Raw genomic sequence first — 20,260 nt, forward strand, 5'->3', positions numbered from 1 at the left:
GAGGTCTGGTGGATCAGTGGTAGAACATTGGTTTGGGATGCAGGGGGTCACCCTGCCCTGCCACCAAGTCTCACCTTAGTGCTGGTGACGAGCCCAGATAAAATGGGAGGGCTGCAGCAGGAAGGGCATCCGGCGTAAAAAATGCCAAGTCAACGTGTGGGACACATTCCACTGTGGTGACCCCGTAAGGGACAGGCCAAAAGCCGGTGATCTTTGAACACAACTAATCTTGATCTGTAGGCAGGAAGCAGAACAATCAAATGATATGGATTGTCAAACCTTTGTGGAGTGACAACAAGGCAGAGGAGGTGTCAAAAGAGGTGAGGACTGTCGAACACACCACAATGTTCCGTCAGATTTGCCTTCACAAAGTTTCCAAAATGCAGCAACTCGCCTCATTTTTAATCAGCCAAAAAAGACCCATGTCACACCGCTCTTCAGATCTCTGCACTGGCTTCCTGTAGCTGCTTGCATCAGGTTCAAAGCTCTGTCTCTTGCTCACAGGGTGGTTAACTCGACAGCTCCCGTTTACCTCAACTCAGTCATTCAGGCCTACAATCCTTCCCGCCCGCTGCGGTCTGCCAACGAACGACGTCTGGTGGTCCCAGCACCGCACAGAAGACAACGAGCAAAACCTTTTAGCGCAATGATCCCACGATGGTGGAACGAGCTACCAAACTCTGCACGCTCAGCAGACTCTCTCCCAATATTCAAGAAACTGCTGAAAACAGAACTCTTCCGCATCTTCCTACGCACTTAAATCTCTTAAAAAAAAACAATCCTTTCTGCTCTTTCTCGTACTTGCATCTCGTGAACTATGAACACTTTTCTGATAGGACTTTGCTTTGATGTTTTCTCCTTGACTTAGATTTTTGCTGCCTTGTACCTCACTTGTAAGTCGCTTTGGATAAAAGCGTCTGCTAAATGACTAAATGTAAGTTTATTAGAATCTGAATGCAGTATCAGTTCACCAGTATTAAACATTAATGATGCTCATTTGTTTTCACTATGAAATGTTGCTTGTCAGTGGGCTGCTGGTGCAACAAGCTTTAATTGTTAAGTGTGTTGTTCCTGTGGATACATGGAACAGGGTGACATCATCATCTATTTCAACGTACTAGATGCTCTCACAGAACAGCCACACAACATTTTCCTGTTAAACCTTATATTTTCTCAAGTTAGGCTATTGATATCTCTCTCTTCGGAATAGTCTATGATATGATGCTCTCCTCTAGCTCAGAGAAATGTGTTGGGGCTGACTGGTAGTCTTTGCTGTCTAATACTGTCCTTTGCCCTTAAATTGGAAGGTATTCTGCCATTTTGGTTGTTGGTATTTAACAGTGTCAAACGGCCATCGGAAATAGTCATTTTGAATGCTTTTAACAAGTAGAGGCACAATGCAATTGTAATGTAAATTATGTATGACAGTGACATTTATAATTTATTGTCTTTTTCTGTTTCAGTAGAAGGAAACAATGACCAAAGTACATTATGAATCTCAGGGGATGATTCCATATATATGAATGGCGCCCTCATCCCTCAACATGGCATGATATAAAATTATATTTTCTACAGTCAAAGACTAGTCATGTTACTACTTATTTTAGAGACCACCTCTCTAACCAGCATACCATTTATATTCTCATCCATACCAATATTATCATCGTAATTATGCCTCCGGTTATTTGTCTTTCATTTATTAACATACACGTCCATATTTTTTTATGTCATAACTTACATGGGTTTGCAACTCATTAGGAAATTATTAGTTTTTCCACTTCAGGCTTTTCAACAATCAGCAAGGAATACATGCAAATCTTTTTACTCATTTCATAACCATTTTGCCACAGTTGGGTAAATATTTACCTTATTTTCCACAGCCTAGAGCAACTCTATTAACCTCTTTCTAATGACTCTGGATTTCTCATCTTTCTAAATGTTTGTTTTGCAATAAGCCATAACAATCTATGTTTAAGCAAATTTAGCAAAGTTTTATCAGAGGTCTGGTAAAATAAAGTGTGTCTTGTTATTCCGAATTTCTTGGATTCTGACCATAGAATACCAAGTCTATGAGTTGACTGTTACTTTTAGGTATATTTGCCATCCAACAGCAGTAAAGCTGGATTTCCTGAAGGGTGTGCAGAAATGTTCAAGGACACTTCTGACACCTTTTTAGAGTCATTGTCTTGCCCGACCTGACATGCAAACAAAGAGTCTTTGATTTATTCAAGGCCAGTTCAACTGTCACTCTAGAATCTTATCCTGGAATGTATGTTCCCCTCCTTGGTTTTACAAACAAGCCATCCACTGAAGGAATGCCATCTTGTCAGTCAGTGGTTTTGCATGTCACCAACCTTTTAGCTTGATTACAGGACCCATGGGTCCGAAACATAGCCCATGCACACTACTTAGCACACTACTTATAAGTAGCAGTGGAGATCACATTTATTAACAGTCTCAAAGTATCCACATACACTTGTCAAGCATTAAATTGTCCTAGTCCATCTTGGCTGGTGGAAATCTGATCTATTTTAATGCTTTAAAACTTTATATACCAAGCTACCACAGCAGTTATGTGCATGTGACTGTTCGTAGCGGGCAAAGATAGTCAGTCGGTTAGACATAGAATGAGCTTGCTAAAGATGATGGCCTGCTTGAGGAAGAATATTTCTTGTAGACACACTGCTGATATTTAAAATTTTCTTGGCTGTCATGTTTGACTACATATCTTTGACAATTCTATTTTGCCTCTAAATGGATATTTCAATGTTCACTTTTATTATTACATGAATTTTAAATGACTAATGGATTCTTGCTATGGTCAGAGTTTATTTATGTTGCAAGTACTGAAATCATGAGAAAACTCTCAACTTTGTAAAAGCCCCAGCAGATATGGATTTTCCTTAGAATAATTTAGGGTTTCTTAGTTCCATCAGCATTAATTGCTGAATTCAGATATTCCAGCACTGAGCAATGAGGACAAAAACAATTCACTGCTTTGCCATTATCACTTTCAGTCACCTGGCTCCCCAAGCTTAACCTCACCGACGCAAAAGCCCTTTTATATGCTTTGATCCTGTTAATAATTATTTGCTATGCAGCTGAAGAAAAAGGGCAAATTGAAAACACAGCAGAATGCTATGCACTGATAGTGGCATTGAGAGACAGAAAGAATAAAACTTTTGGACTGTTTTGTAGTGTGGGAGTTTTAACAACCCCGTGTTATCCTTCTTAGACATTTCCGCTGAATGTAAAAAAAGAACAGAGAATGGCTTCAAGGCTTCATCTGAAGCAGTTAGTATGTGGCAAAAGACAACATTCCTGCCCTGGCTAATAATATCTAAATTTGTGACTTATTGTGTCTTTTTTTCTTTTTTATGCCTACACGTTTCAATACAATAGCCTGTTGCTGAGTGCATCATTCTTGATCATTGTCCAAATATTTTATTTTCCTCTCTTCCTAATGTCTTTCTGATCACGCAGCATTGCCTTATCTCCCCTATGCTGTCCTTTGCTGTTGGAAAGCGTTTTCCTCCTGGACCAGCTCCTTATCGAGAGCGAGTTTGGATGGGCTCAGAACAGAAATGGGTTGAACGTCCCTACTGGTTTGCTGGCAAGTTTGAAAAAGAAAGGCACTGTCTGGGGGACGAAAGCTAGCCAAGGAGCTCTTCTTCATCTTTTTCTTCTTTTGAGATAGATTACTGGGACATTCTTCTATTTCTCCATAGATACTGGTGCTTATACTGGCCTGGTGTGATGCCATGCATACTGAATTTGTAATCATAGAGCCTAAAGTTCTCCATGTTTCCTCTGAGGGTTAAGAAGCTAATTGTTTACAGGAAGAAATTGTATCTAACAACACATCTACTCATAGCCAGACATTTAAAGGTTTTTTTTTTTTTTTTCTTCAAATCTGAATCCTACACAATCCCCTAACAACCACCGCAATGTATTGACTGGATGTGAGTAGGGTACAGTAATCGGTAAGAGCATTCCACACCTTATTGGTTTTTTTGGAACTTGGGTTAAAATCACTCCAAATTATGTTTGGCACATGACAATTTCATACAGTAAATCCCATCAAGACATGAATTAGGAATGTCGGAAAATACCGAAAATAAACTGGAGTGAGTTTTAGTGTCCTTCATAGTATCAGAGGGGCTTTATAGCTGTCAAGTAGTTACAGTCTACCAAGCTGCACTTTATGGTGCGAGAACTCTCAGCCTCTAGTCATAGAAATCATTGATTGATTGACTATATCATTCTGTTTTAATAATGTTATTCAAGTAGCCTTTAATGATACCAGGATTCATTAAGGAAATTAATTAATCGCTGTTCTTAAAAAAGCCACCATTGAGAAGGACGAATAGATCAAGACCAACATCGTCACTCACTTATTGTGGACACACCCTGCAAAAGTAAGTTATTACAGTGACTGCTACAATTGCTTCAGCTCTTTTGCCTGCGTATAGTGCAGCTGAAGGTGAAGGAGAGAGCGATGGATGATTCGGTTGAGGTCCCTGACTCTTCCAGTCGGGAAAATAAAAAGGAGTGAGGGATCGTTTCAGTCTCTCTGATAGACTTGAGGGATAGATGAGCATGACAAAGTGGGAGATGTGGCAACTTATATGTGAGGACGGTAACCAGAAATTGATGTTTGCTGAGGATTCAGTGGTGTTAGCGTGTGTAAATGGACACATGACTTTATGCAAAAAGTAGAGCATACAACATGCAAACATGCCGAAACAAGGTTTCACAACTAAATGGCATGTTGGACGAGGATGATGGTGACAAACCACAGGCCTTTTTCTTCAAATCCATCTGACATTAAATGTGGTCACAGACGGTTGACTAAAGGTAATTGCCTTGAGATGACTTTGTTGTAAAATGGCACTGTATAAATAAAGTTGAATTGAATTGAATTGAAATTTGAAAGTCACTGAAGAATCAGAACTCACAGGCACACCTGATGGGATGAGCATAAACCTGAAAGAGAAAACATTTTTTCAAAAAGTAACTTGGCATTTGTTTTTTTTTAATTTTTGGTTCAGTGGAATCTGTAAATAGATGATATTAAGTAATCCATTAACATTCCTGTCGTGTTCCATTTACTAGTGCTGGGTATTGTTATGAAGGATGAAGTCAATCATTATCACTCAACTCACTTTTCAATACTTGATAGAGTCACGGCAAATTGGCCAGTGCCAAAAAAGCATTGAAGTTTGATACGCAGCCCTACAGATTATTTCAAACAATTTCACAATTAACACCCAAGTTTGCTGTTTATAAATCTAGCACACAGCATAATCCAAATGTCTTTCTTTTATAGAGTACTGAATATATCCTTGGCTAAAATGCGATACAAATGCTATGCCCCACAGTCACAGTGAGAGATGAGATCAGTAATACTTTCACACTTGAGTTATTGAGAGGACAACCACAAAGGGTAAAAGGTTTTAAGTCATATGTACGTCTATCAACTATGTTTTTTTTTTTTTTTTTTGTGTGTGACATTCTCCTGATTTGATCTGCAGGTGGTGTATGCGAGAATGTAAATATCCAGGTGAGACGCTCCAAATTTATCCAGACTTTATTCTGCGAGCTCCCTCGTACAAAGTCTATATTATGTGTATGAACGTGTGCATGCAGCATCCTGCAAGGTCCTGCTCTGGGTGTGTTAATGATGCCCATAGTTTTTATACATTCACAGATCCGATGTGCTGTAAACAACACCCGGTTTCTCCACAGCCAAAGTTTTTTTTTTTTTTCATTACATGTTGTGCCTTTTGTGCATGCTGACCGCACATGAAATCAAGCTTTTCTCATTGTGACTATCTCACGCTGTGGGTTACGTGTGTAAAATGCAAGTCCGGACAAAGTCTGTTCCTGATTTTTATCTATTTTTTGGTTTGTATCAAGTTTCAGATTCTTGGTTTATGTTTATGTACATGCCACAAATTACACATTTAATGTTACAGTATAATGAACTACCACCAGCACTGGTAGTACATCCAATGCCCTTGTGAGTCCTTGGACTACTTCAACCCCCAGTGCCCTGTTTTTAATTCTGAATCTGGATCATGGCCTCTCTATGTAGAAGACATATGGTCCACATGTCTGCACAGATGATTGGGCCGCATAGACCTCACCACATAATATGCCAACTGCACTGACATCTGCACCCACAGTACCTTTGTGGTCAATAGGAATTGGCCTTTTTAAGTTAATTCAATACTGCTACTTGAACACTGGAAAAAATAGTAGTCATTAAATGTGTCTGTCCTCATTCTTGGAAATGGCATATAAATGCTGGCAGGCCTACAGCCAGAATTCCAATTTTTAAATTTGAAAATAGTCGCTGATAGCATCTGCCTGCTTTTAAATGTCTTGCATATTTGGCAAGAGTGGACCAACTATGGCGGCAGTATTGGAAAGTAGACACATTAGTTGTGGAACCTCTGTTGTTTTTTTTTTATATTGTTTAATTATTGTTTTTTTAACATACAGCTCAAGAGCTTTATGTTTGTTGACAGCTGCATAAAAGATATTGGCAGGAAATAATCCAGTAAGCTTGTAGTTAAATTAGATTTAGTACAATACAACAGTTAGAGATATGGCTCCTCCAGATGACATCACCCTGAGGAGTTTTTCAACTTTAGGAGTTCATATAATGTCATTTGGAGAAGCTCTTGAAAAGCAGATTAGTAATGGCCGCAGAGTTAAAAAGTCAGATGGTCCCAGCGAAGAAAGTAACAATGTGGGTGGGTGAATACTTTGTATGTACTGTACTTATAGAGCATATCAGCTAATAACTCCACCGCTAACTGGCAGAAACTGAAGCTCTAAGCTAATGTAATTTATTGATACCTTTTTCAGTAGGACATCACAACACTGTAGAAAAATAATTTTAGCAATAAATTATACTTGAGGTAGCCTAATAAAGTATTGTAAAATAGTCTATTTTAGTGTAAAATATATATTATGTCACTGGATTATAATTATAGATGCATTAATGTGTAAATGAGCTGATTTAAACTACTTATGTACTGACAGATGAGTATTGCATAATCACAATAGATCCATCAAATAATAAACATAATAAATTAGCTAAATTTATATTTTTTAGACCATGCATCTGAAAAGCGACTAAAGCTGTCAAATAAATGTAGTGGATTAAATGGTACAATATTTACCACTAAATTCTAGTTGAGTGAAATGGAACTGCTACCTCTTCTTCAAAAATTATAGATTAGTACTTGTACCACATATTCTTATACTGTGATATGGCATTATGTGCCACTTCCCCTTCTTCCCCTCCTCCTGATAGGCTTGATTGGCTCTATGTTTGACAGTAGGTTGTTAAAAAGGGTAGGTCACTTTTACTGTGTAGGCTTACTTGCTTTACAAACCATTAGGCTATTAAAATATCTACCAGATTTTGACTAGGCAGGCTGGAAGTTGACTGGGTTGTGTTTAGGTTCATGTTTGAGAGGCTGACAGCTGCTCAGCACTGGTCTTGCTTACAAAATGTATGTTTAAGAGGCATCATGAAACTGATAGGTCCCTGTGGGAATTCAGGATTCAGCTCAACTTCATTCTCTCATTTTTCTCTTATTTTCTCTCTCTCTGTCTCTCTCTCTCTCTCCCTCCCTCCCCCTCCCCCCATTCTTGGAGGAGGAGTCTTAATGGCCCTGAATGACATGAGCATGGACTGAAATTGAATTACTACTGCTAAAGAGAAGAATGTCTACACAAATGTGTCTCAGTCTTCCTCTTCCTTTAATTACTTTCCTCTTGAGTGTTTTAGTTTTTCCAAACTCTCTTTTTTTAAATTGTTAGAATTTCACCATCTTATAACTCGCCGAAGCTGACCACATAACTGCCTCAGTTCTGTTTCATTAGGTTAATCCCTTAACATCAACCACTCTCGTACTTGTCCCCTCCCTCTCTCCTTGCATAGCACTCAAGCAGTTCCTCCCTTCTTCTCTGTCTCTCATTCATGCACCGGCATCATCCTGACTTTGTCATGTGGCTCTCTCCCCCCATTCATCTGCCTGGCCATTGATTGGATACACGCTGCTGCTTTGTAAGTAGTCAGCCACTTTTGTTGTTTATACTTACCATCGCCCTCTTCTTTCTGCTCTTCAAAGCGCCAACAAGTGCTCAGCATGGCAAAGGATTGCTAACATACTGACAGGCTCAAAGACACAGATGGACATAATGGTATTACAGGACTTAAGAGATCCCCAGAAAATTATTGTACATAGGATCGGATTAGACGAAGTCTGACAGAGAATCCCAGGCCACTGCTACCGCATGACTTGTCTATGCATAATTAATATGATCTTCTGTTTTAAGTATTGTGTGTTCATAGGAAGGACTTGCAGCAATGACAGGACACACTGTAATTAAGCTGTGTGTAGGTTTGAACAGGGTGGCTAATACATTAATGGGAGCTCCTTATATGCTGGACTATAATTTTACATTTTGATAGTTACCTGGTAATTTGCTCAAGATGGTGTGAAACAGTTTTGAAATGTTTATATCACGTCTCTTCACACACCACAGTGACTTTCCTAAAACATTATATCAGCCTTACTTTCCAACACAGCAAGCAATGTTAATGTTTGGATGTCCTATTTAGTTCTATTGTATATCATAATAGTGTGTGCTTATTTTCCTTGTTATAATATTGAATTGGTGTTTAAATGGCTTTAAAATGCTCACAGGAAACGATTAACTGTATGTGTTTACATCTACTGCTGTTTGCAGTCTATGTACTGAATTTTCAACTAAATACTTTACAGTTGGCAAAACAAAAATCCAACCCAATAGCATTTTTGTTTCTTTTACTGGATTTTTATTGGCTATAATAATGGAACTTTAAAGTGAAAGGAGAGAAATGAGCACTTAAACTGGGATAGGAAGTGATTGATTTTCTAATACTTTTCTCATTTGTCTGAATATGAAGTACCAGCTCAGCAGTCACGTTAATACAAGGTGATTTTTGGTATTATTTTTGCCATATGCATCTTGGATATTCCCACCCCTGCCCAACACAATTTCCCCCAATCGGCTCTAAGCAGGAAGATACAGACCTCTGCGTGGTAGCTAATGCGTTTAGGCCTTACCAAAGAGAGTTTGTTTGATTAGTATTCAGTTTTCAGTCTGCTCTCTGGTTATGCCACTGCAGGGTTGTAGTTGGGATTCAGCTTTGTTTTAATTTCACATGTTTCACTGGACATTGTGTGTAAATTAAAGGCATGATGCCATACTAAAAATGTCTTCCCAATGCAGGAAAGTTTTGCAGAGTTTTATAGTGGACATTTTCACATACTTGGATAAAAATTTAATTTTGTAATAGCATCTTACCTGCAAGAGAGATAAGAATGCCTGGTAACTCTCAAGGTAATGGAAATAAACCAGAACCTGACGAACCAGTTTGTCAAAGTATTCCTGGCAAATTTTAATTTGGAGGTCCTGATAGCCATGGTTTCAGACTGTTACAATGCCATTCCATCCACCGGAGGAACCAGAGAAATAAAGGCACGCTGTGACAACTGGGAAATAAACCACTTGGAAGCTGCCTCCTCCAACTCTGGAAACAATTAGAGAAACGACTGTTACCACTTAAAAGCAGCTATTATTTTTTTCCGAAGTTCTTCGGTATACACTTGTCATCCCCTAAACTCTGTAGGTAACGCATGTACAATCTTTTTTGCTTTGTTTACTTAATACATTTTACGTTTTAAAGGTTCACTTATGTATCTTGCTGTGTAGTTCTGTATTAACTTTTAAAACACTGGTAAAATAAGTGCATGTGTTGTTACATTACTTCTCCTACAGTGTTTCATCAGGGTTTGTGTTTTCTATATTGCTGCATTCTCATTTTGGAACAAAATAAACACACACGCGCACACACACACACACACACACACATTTATTTTATTTTATTTTTTCTACTTTCAGGGAGTCTCAATTTTAAGCTCGATGGAAACCCCACAGGCTCATTTTGGTGCTTTGAAGTGCAATTTTAAGTTTGAATAATATGACAAAGCCTGCGAACAATGATGAATTATGATGAATAATGATTTCTGTTCAATGCAGCTTTACTGTTGATGGCATACATAGGGATAGGTCTGAGAAGAGAAGTAAAACACCAAAGCAAATCTTATGCTGCCAACTTGGACTTAACTGTCCAGCAACTTAATCTAGAAGCGAAACAGTTTAGTACCTGTAATGATACATTTTCGTACTCTCTGATAAATAGTAAGTACTTGGCAAAAGTGCTATTGGGCCATCCATACTAATAGACTCTTGATTGACCAGAATGCCAGTTTTGAACTACTTTTTAAAATATATTTCTTAGTGAATTAGATACTCTAAGTACCATGTATGTAGAATAGAATTAAATCAGGCTAGACATGAAGACCTGTTGTCACTATGGACACTAAGCCTTAGCTAAAGGTTTTGAGCTGTGTTAGTGTTGCCCAGGCAGAACTATATTGTAGCCCAGTACTGTATTAAATTATGCAATCAATCATAAGACCAGACTAGAAGCACATTCATTGTCTTCATAAGAGCAACTGTAATGTCCTCTAAAATCTGAAGAAATCTCTCAAGTTGTAACGAGTTTCTTACAACCTTTGATTTTCCCCCATTCTGACTTAGCTGTCTGTTGTCTGTCCCTTAAATAGAGAGTCACAGTGGTAGTTGTCACAGTGGAGTACTGTAGTATTGTTCATTATCAGCAGCACCCAGTCTGTCACTAAAAATGCAGAGTTTTGGCAATGGTTGCTATGGAGACAAGGACAAGGTTGAGCAGAATGACACGGAGAAATGACAAAGATGATATGGAGGATCAAGTCGCTATTTTGATGTCTGGGATGGACTGTATGTACGTTGCATATTCAGGATGTTGCCAGGATGACTGACCTGTGTTTAGTGTAAGTCACTTCTGTCACTCTTTTTCTGATAGGGACATTTTCCTTGTCTGTATGGTGTTGACTCTGTCACTAAGCCCAGGATTTTAAACAGTAATTTGTCTTTGGTCTTTGCCTGAGCTCTGGTGTTGTATAGAAGCATCCTTTCTGTTTCTGTACTCAACCACAGACTTATACTATATCCAGAACTGTATTTAAGAAAAACACAGGTCTTACATCTTAAGAAAGGCTGGCATTATGATGCCTTAAAATAGAGAAAGTTAAGTGTCATAATTGGAACTAAATAACATTTTTGTACTTTAATAAAATAGGTATGTTGACTGAGCCATCCAGTTCTGCTGAAATATAGAGCATGATTAAAAAGTTGACTAGTGTCATTACATTGTGTTGGTACCTGCAAACAATATGCAACTATTATCTAGCTTGGTGAATGTGGTCAGTTGATATGTTTTGCATGACTGCCATTTGTGTAATTCATGCTGGATGTCAATATACCGTAATCCCAATTGCAAATAGGTATTTTGCGCAATTGTGGTCAAATGACTCATTCAAAGTTGTTTGTTACAAGCGTAGATTTGGATTCCGGTGCTTTTATTTCCAGTCTGTTGCACTTTTTTTTTTCTCTCTCTCTCTCTTCACCATCGCTGTGCTGTTGTCTTGCATTTATTTTAGTGGTTTCACTGTAACCTATTAGCTCAGCATATCAGCAGTTGGTTTTAACAAGAGTAAATTAGCAAATGATGCTCTCAAACCTGGTTGGTAAAGGTAGTAAAGGTGGTGTTGAAGGTAAGGTACACAATTTGTCTGTTGTTACTTTGGTAGTAGAAAGAGAAATTTAGCAGCTGCTTTGCAATAAGCACACTGGGAATTTTATAAAACCTTTAGGGAGCTATTGACATAGATGGGCTACACATATTGAGCATCTAAACAGCAGCCACAGTAGCACAGTACATTTATTTTCAAGCCACTCCATCATGCTGGGGGAAAAAAACACTCAGACAGTCAATTAAAAGCCTGTTTACAGCAGTGTGTGCCAGACAAAAATTTAAACTGTTATTATAGTGTCAAAGCAGCAACACACACACACAGTGTCCAGGAAGTGCACCTCTCAGAGGAGACAAACCAATAGTATGCTAGAGGTGTGAGTGCAGTGGAAGGGAATTTACAGGTAGCAGATGGACTAGTGGAACCAGCTGCTGTTTACTAGGTGTGACAGAGGGTTTGTGGTCAGCAGAATTTACAGGGGCAGAGACGCAGGTGAAGTGCACCTGCAAATATCACACTTTAATTAAAGTCAGCTGAAATGTGCAAAACAGACGTGTCACACTCCTGAAGAGGGAGTGGTGATAAACTAAGGGTTTGGTAATCCTGCTTATGACTGTAAAGCTGTCAGTTTCAACATTCCAAGCGTAGGCAGAGGAGATAAACAAAAAAACATGTTATTCAGTAACTGTGCTTCTGTCATACTTGCCCAAAGCCAAGTGACTGCTCTGGCTAACCAAATGGAAGTAGGGCTAAGGGTCTATGGGCCAATTCCTAGCATGTGTATATAGTTCTGAGAGTATGGGGGTTCAAAACTAAGCAACCGTCATTTGCCTGTTTTTACAACAAAGTGAGCTTTAGCTGGAGATTTAACCAGGAATGCATGTGTAGGACATAAAACAGACTTGCTTAAAATCTGCAAACATTCCATTACAGCTTGGGATTTACCTTTTGGCCATATTTTTTTATCTTTATATCATTTTACTCTATCTCAGGTCAGAGTATGAGGGCGCTCTCTTTAGGAAACAGTGTAAGTGGCAGTCAATGTGATTTTGATTATATTTTCCAAAACCCTTTCTTTTAAATCAGTTCGATAGTTTAATTCTTTATGCTTCACAACAATAGTTATTATAGAAAAGCCTAAATCTGTCATTTAGTATTTTTTTTTTCATGTAATGTATACAGTGTTAAAGTTAATGGTTGTTCCAATATCAGCTTATTCTAAGATCTTAGCCACTAAGTTAATGAGGAAGCTACAAAAGCGACACCCATGTCAGTTAAAACAAGTAAATTTCCCTTATGCACACTGATAATTCAACAAGCTAAATGTTTGGTGGCTTGTGCTTAAGCGGGGCTGAAATGCTTATTAGATGCCATCAGAGCCATGGTGGTTGAATGATGATGTGCTGCATAGTTATGAATCTTACATAAGAGACTGACAGGATCACCACATAAAGTATTTGCATTATTCCAATGTAATAATGTTACACAAACAGTTGTGTGCATTCATGCTCCACATTAAATGATATGTGTGAACATAAAGTACAAGTGAAGACTAGAGTGTGCATGCCAGTTGTTAATCACACAAAGAGATGAGCTGCACATGAAAAACACTCAGAGATAAAGCATGAAGCCCATCATAATCTGCAACTATGCCAACTATAGCCAAAATGATCTACAATCAGACCAAATACTATAACCACTCATGATTGTAAAAACTGTTTGATTATTATATGGCTAATGATAACAGGCATATGGATGGAAATGTACTCCCAACAGTTTTATCACCTCGGAATTTTTGAGATTTAGTGTTCACATTCACATTTTTATAAATCCCCTTCCAGTCTAAAGCTAAATAAGCCCATAAAAAGCCTGGGGTTTCCGAGGGGTTTTTCTTTTCTCCCAACAAGATGGTTTGTCCTAAGATAAATTATTGCAATGCATTTCAGGAGTTGCTAACATAGGAGGGGGGAGGGGGTTGTGTTATTTTTTAGCTTTCCTTGGTTGCTTCACAACAATTAAGGAACCACCTATTTTGTCTCCGAATACAACTCAAACATATACTACAGCAAATGGGCACACAATGTCAGGCAGCTGACAGTTAAGGTGTCAGCATTAAATCCACCAAGACTATTAGGAGACTCATCACTGTCCAGCTTATTTTCAGCATATAGGATACAGCACCAGGATGAGAAGGATGTTCGCGTCTTGCTAAGCTGAGGAAAAACAAAACCATAGAAACCATGAATGTCTGACAGTGGACTGTGGCGACCACATTGTGTTAATACTAAATAAAATAGTCTATGTTCTATGTTGGGTTTGGAATTCTGATTTACATTCTTTATAAACAGAATTTATACAGAAAATGAAAGGAAAGTCTCCAGTCTGCTAATTGTACCATAAATCTGACATTTGATTAATGAGGGTGATTCTGTAAAGCTGCTCACTGAAGTTTAATTTTTCTCATTCTATGGAATTTATTCTGGAAAACCACTTTTAAACAGTCCTTGCATTCTAATTTAGGGGTAGTAGTATATAAATATGCACATGCATTTATTTATCCACAGAAATGCTTCACACACTTGTTGACCTGATGCAGGAAATTCACTCATCTCATACTTCATGCCAATATCTTACCTAGTTATTTGATCCAAGGGCCAGTTGAGGCATAAGAGTCCATATGCATCAAGTTGCCCCTGTTTGTAAAATAACGTTTGTTTGTTTTTTAATATGAGTGGGTATTACTGCAAGGGAACCAATACATCTGATGTCTGTTCTTTAACACCATACCTGTACAATGAAAATGAGCCACATGGTGCCTCAGGCAGTCCAACACAATGCTCTCTCTCACACTCAAGCATACTGTTTATCTTTCTTTCTCTGCCTGTTCCTGTCATCCATAGGTTTCAGCAGTAGTTCCAGCCAGTTCCAACTCAGACTAAATGGCTGCGGTATGATTTATTATGCTGAGTGTATTTCTGTCGTGTGTGTGTGTGTGCGTGTGGGTGTGTGTGTTCCCAGGCACTTGTCTGCCTGTCAATTTGCATTTCTGTCCCTTAAGAACCATGGGCCTTCTTGTGGTCCTTAGTTTGCCCATGTAGCCTGCACACTCAAATGAATCACTTACCAAACCCTCACTTTATCCTCTGCAGCAGCTGCCTGTCTGTAACTTTATTTGTGGTACTGTTTTGATTTGAGAGGGTACATTTTTGTTACTTGATGCCAGAAGAGTCTGGTTACTGTCTATGGGCCAGAGTCGTGCTGTGATCAGTCTTCCCTGCTGTGTTCATTATTTTTGCTGATTTCACACTCTGCACTGCTCCAGATCTCACTGACATGACTGATAGATTGTGATACTGATACACCTCCAGACACTGCAGTGCGCTTGTTAGTATATGATTGAAGGCAACGTATTTTGTCTATATTCTATAGCATAAGTGTAACCACTGGTGTATTTAAATATAAATGGATATCTAACGGACAGTAATGTTTTGGATCCGTATGAACCGGGAGCACTCAGGTCATTAACTGAAGTAAAAGTATAATTACCACAGTGTAGAAGTATTTTGTTACAAGTGAAAGACCTACAGAACTCACAATGTGACTCAAGTGCACATATGTATACAGAATTATCATTATTGTAGCCTCTACTGTATTTCTTTACCAGTTTCATGTTCAGCTGGTAACGAGAGGGATCTTAATAGTTTTGTATGTTTTTTTTGTTTTGTTTTTTTTGGTATAGGGTCAGTTGAACTGTCTTATGTTATGGGGTTTGTAACATAAACATCTGCCTGCTGCTGGAAATGACCCTGATGACATCAGTTAGACTGAACTATAAGTAATGTTATGGACTATAAAACCGAAACAAAGAGTGGGAAGAGACTAAACACAGACCATCAGCAAAGTTCAATGATACTGTAATTGTCTGGGCAATTTTCCACAATGAAAAACCTCCCAGACAATTATTTTCACACTAGTCATTTTAGCCACAGTGTAAATATAGTGCAGCTTTACATTTTTGGACAATATTCCACTGATTGATGGCTTACCTTCACTAACATTGTCACACACTTATTATTTCGCTAATGATCTTTGTTTTCATATGTCACAGTGCCAGCGGAGTAAAAGAAGCCATCTGTGTTGCTGTGTCTGAGCAGATTTGGGTCTTGATCTGTTTGCATGTGCAAAATCTCCAGAGCTCCCCACCACAGATGTTACACTGTCTGCACTAACAATAGAATCTTTATGCTGCATTTGACCTTTTACAAGAAAACGCCAGATAACTGTTTTGTTTTGTCTGCGGCATATGCTTTTCTTTTGAGTTGAGAGCTTGAAGAAATACATGTATTGTATTTGGGAAACAATAACACTGTGCTTTTTTAAAAATATAAATCAGGTGCCTTTTGAGTTGTTGGGGAAAGGCCCATGCTAGAGAAAGGACGTTTGTACAGAAAAAGTTGTGTTGTGCCAAAAAATGTGGCACTTAAAAATATTGAAAATTATAAATATTGCAGGGATTAGTTACTGTATATTTTATAGAGGAACTAATAATGGCACGTGTCAGAATTGTCATAGTGATGCTAAAGGAACATGCTCTATTATTTTTAATTTTTTTAATCTCTTCACCCTGCCACAAAAAAACGCAAACAGCGTTTGCCAATATCTGCCCCATTTCACATTTCTTGTGTCTGAAATGTCTTTTTTGATGAGATCAATCAGGCTTGATGTTCTTGATTTTTGCGGATGGTTGAAGGTAGCCAGGAGGATGAAACACTTATTCTGGCAAAAGCAGAGTCGGTGTACGCCGTGTGCACAAAGAAAGTAAATTGTACATAGACTGTCCCTTTCGAAGCCTCTTACCCTCAGGCATCTAGTATCTGCTTCCTTTCAGCTCCTGCGCTTTTCACCTGGGGTCGATTATTGGTGTCAAATAGTTGCTGCTGTCGTTGGTTTGTCATGCACTTGGCAGGTAAGACCAGAGGTTGACAGCACCTCTTTTGGAACATACTAAAAATAATAAAAATATATTTTTTAAAGTTTCATACTATAACTTTAATGAGTACTATTAGTATCTTCGTCGTCGCATTTTAGGTGGTCTGGCATATTTTTTGGAACAAAACTCCTGCATTCACATAAAACAAAAACCCAGCTGTGAATCCTTTCCAAACTAGAGATTTTTGTAAATAAGTAAATTTTGTAAATTAGTAAATAAGCTTCTCCCTGTTAAGGTTAGCCTACAGTCCAACACGATGATGGTGCAAAAGAAGAGAATTTCTACGGTCACAAAAAGTTTCTTTTCATTGGATGTAATTAGGAACTGTTATCAAGTCTATTCACCATTCTCATTTCTCCCAGAGTCAAGTGCTGTAGCAAAAACAGGCAATTCGTCTTTGAAGAAAGTAGGACAAGTTTTTCCAGCAGCTTCACTTTTGTCTTGAGGCTGTTTTTGTCTTTTGGAGCTTCCTATATACTCTGCATATTTTTTCCTGTGCTTGTACTTCGGGCTAGTGGTGAATGTAAGGTTTTAAACCCACTCTAATAGCTTATTATTATTCTTCAATGTATTGTCCGCATTCAAATTTTGTGCTACTGGGAGACCAATTCATTTGCTATTGTCCTTCAGTGAAGACATTTGGGTTGAGAATTTCCGCTTATCTTTTTACCATGTACAGTAGTCTGGTGGTTCTACTGTTTTGACCCCCCCCCTAATGAGGAGGGGAAAACATTACAACCGCCTTTGGATATAATGCACTCCAGTGCGACTCAGCCACCCACTATGACCTCACTACTAAACACATTTACATTTATAATCTTTCTGACTGTTTTAACTTAAAAGCTGAGAAATTATAACCTTGTAAAAGTAGAATTTTTGGCACATTAGGTGTACCTAATGAAGTGTATGTACATAGCATTAAAAACACGAAAACGTGCTTTCAAGTGTTTAGTGTAACCTTAGTAGACCTGGCTCAGCATCTAACTTTTTCATCTGGATGCTAAGTTGATCCTTTCGCAGTACGAAATAACTTGATCAGGAATTGCCTTTAAGCAAACATTTTTTTTTTCTTTTTAAATTGGAGCAGTGCGACTACTGTGTACATATTACCTATATATGGAACTTTTGTCTAATAAGGGGAACCTGTGCTCCTCAAATATATTTATTTTACATTTACAGGGCTTGGGAAACCCATGTTTCTTGAGGACCAGAGCCCTGCTTGTTTTCCAACTATCTGCTCCTCCAGTGCTCCTCCAGCTTCTGATTGACTGCTGGCATAGTTAGAAAACAAGCAGGGCTGTGGCTGTGGAACATGGCTTCCCCAAGCCCTGTATTAAATGTGAAATGAATAAATTTGGTCCTCATAGCATTGCTATTTTAATTGTGGACTTTTAGCAGTACTGTATATTATGCTGAAATAATGCAAATTGTGTTAATTACTCCTCCACCAATAGCAAATAATTGCACTTGTTTTTATTGGTTTTACAGTTTATGTATTTGTGTATGACAATATTTTGTATTCATGAAACATTTTGTAATGTTACGAGAATAGTGATGAGATGTTCTTTCTTACCCATTGCTTTTTAAAACTTCAATAGAATGCACCCCCACTGGCATCCCAGGAAAATCCAGCTCTCAGTGTGATACTACCTTCACTGTTTCCTGGTGCCAAACAAGCCTCGGTTCCTCGGGAGGGAGTGGAAGCAAAGAGGTTATTAGTCAGGGGGGAGTAAACCCTCCTTGGGCTCGTCACAGTCATCACCATTCTGACCCTGACTAATCACTGTGTCAGTTTTACAGCAGATTTTGCAGAGTGCGAGTGAGTAAAAGTGAATGAGTGCATGCATGTGTGTTTATGTGTTGGTGTGGCAAAATTGACGAGAGACAGAGAAAAGAGAAAAATGTGAGAGAGAGGGGGAAAATAATCTCATGACATGCTTGTTATTTATAGCCCTACAGCTGGATTTTACATTAATATGGACCTGCTACAGTGCTGCAGCTGTGTGCAAGTAATTCAAGGTTTGGATGTTTCAGTTTGTACCATAAATGAATTTTGAGTGCGCATTTCCTTTTTTTTCCACAACCAGCAAATGATAAATGACTTCTTCCTCGTTTTCAGCCTTGTACTATACGCAATAAGTTACATCATTTTGTCTTTTTTTGGTTTTATTTTTCCCCAAAAAATGCTGTTAAACACCTTCAAAATAGTTGCATTACATGCATATTCTTAGTAGTTCTGTTATGATGCACAATAATTTTATTAGGATGATGTAGGTAATTCACTGCTTCCCTACTCAGTAAGTACTTAAATGACCAGTATTTATTTTTTACAAAGGAGCTCTGTACAGTATTTGCATCTCTTTGGAGTTTTTTTTTTTTTTTTTTTTTTAATCTGTGTCCCCATAAATGTATGAGGTGTTTTTGCATATATAAAGCACTTCGACACATCCGGCTGTGTTTGCCCTGTCACTCTGCTGATGTTTCTCTGGAGGCTAGGGGGGTTGGTTTCCTCCGAGATTTGCACTGGCTCTTTCCCAGGTCAGACTGCAACAACTCTCTCAGAGCTTGCACAATACAAAAACATTTCAGTGTTGAGAGATATATATATATAATTTCATGTTCTTTTGTCTTACCCTAGCACACAACGTTGGCACTTTTTAGCAACCAATAAAACTATGTAGCTATGTAGTTATTTTATTGCCTTAGTTTCCATTTTAACCTATTTGCCTGAAATATTCAGCTTTCTGGTATTGAAAAGGTAGATAACTTCAAAGTACCAGACAAAATGGTTCTTCCTGACTGCCTGTGCGTGTACCGAAAGATCTTTTAGTTGTCGGGTGTGTTAACTCCCACTTCTTATTTGAATTAGCCAGAACCTCAGACTTCACTGCTCACTCTGTGCAGTCATTTCGCCGTGATGTGAAGCTCACTTTGAAAGCCTGCATGGATTGTTCAGTCAGGTTTGTGTAGTGATAATTCCATTGAAGTTTGACTGAATCCTATGTGGCGCTACGTTTTTAAGTCTACAAAAAACGGAGAGTGAGATAGGAAAATGAATGAAATGGAGCTGAGAGTGACTGAAAGGTTTGGATGGAGAAAAGTTATTAATCTGGTGCTATCCCTGCTTAAACTGCACATAAAAAACAAAACAGAATTTTGGCCCAATTCTAAAATCACTAGGTTGCTGTCGAATCCATACAGTGCCTTCCTGGCCTAATGACATGACTAACTGCACTGTGCTATCTTGTGAAATTGTTAATGAATGAGGCCATTTCTTTATTTTGCTTTGCATTAGGTGTTGAATCAGTGAATAAGCTACAGTATGAGGGTTAAACTTGGTTATCGCATCTCTCATCGCTGTCTGTCAACAGTGATGAGTAATTCCTTAGTTTACTCCAGGAAGACTTGAGACTTAAGGAACTAAATAGGAGGCAGAGTTGGAATACGGGCTCATATTGCAACCAGCTGTATTCACTAACTACATTTGCCAAAAAAAAAAAAAAATACAAGTAATGAAACAAAGAGTTTTTATTTACTCACTACAAGCATTCTTTGTGCTATA

General features: G+C 38.3%; 1 protein-coding gene across 7 annotated transcripts in view; it reads left to right on the plus strand.

Annotated features, from left to right (window-relative positions):
- The window catches only part of peak1 (pseudopodium-enriched atypical kinase 1), an 89,226-nt gene that overhangs the window by 30,346 nt on the left and 38,620 nt on the right, over positions 1-20,260 (plus strand). Inside the window, exon 3 of one of the 7 annotated variants that reach the window (XM_067500651.1) lies at positions 7,961-8,086. The exons of the other annotated variants lie outside the window; for them this stretch is intronic. The gene's annotated coding sequence lies outside the window, so the exon portion shown is untranslated. The remainder of the gene's footprint in view (positions 1-7,960; positions 8,087-20,260) is intronic. 7 annotated transcript variants of the gene reach the window in all.

This window comes from Channa argus, chromosome 4 (genome assembly GCF_033026475.1).
Source record: "Channa argus isolate prfri chromosome 4, Channa argus male v1.0, whole genome shotgun sequence".
NCBI classification, from domain to species: Eukaryota; Metazoa; Chordata; class Actinopteri; order Anabantiformes; family Channidae; genus Channa; species Channa argus.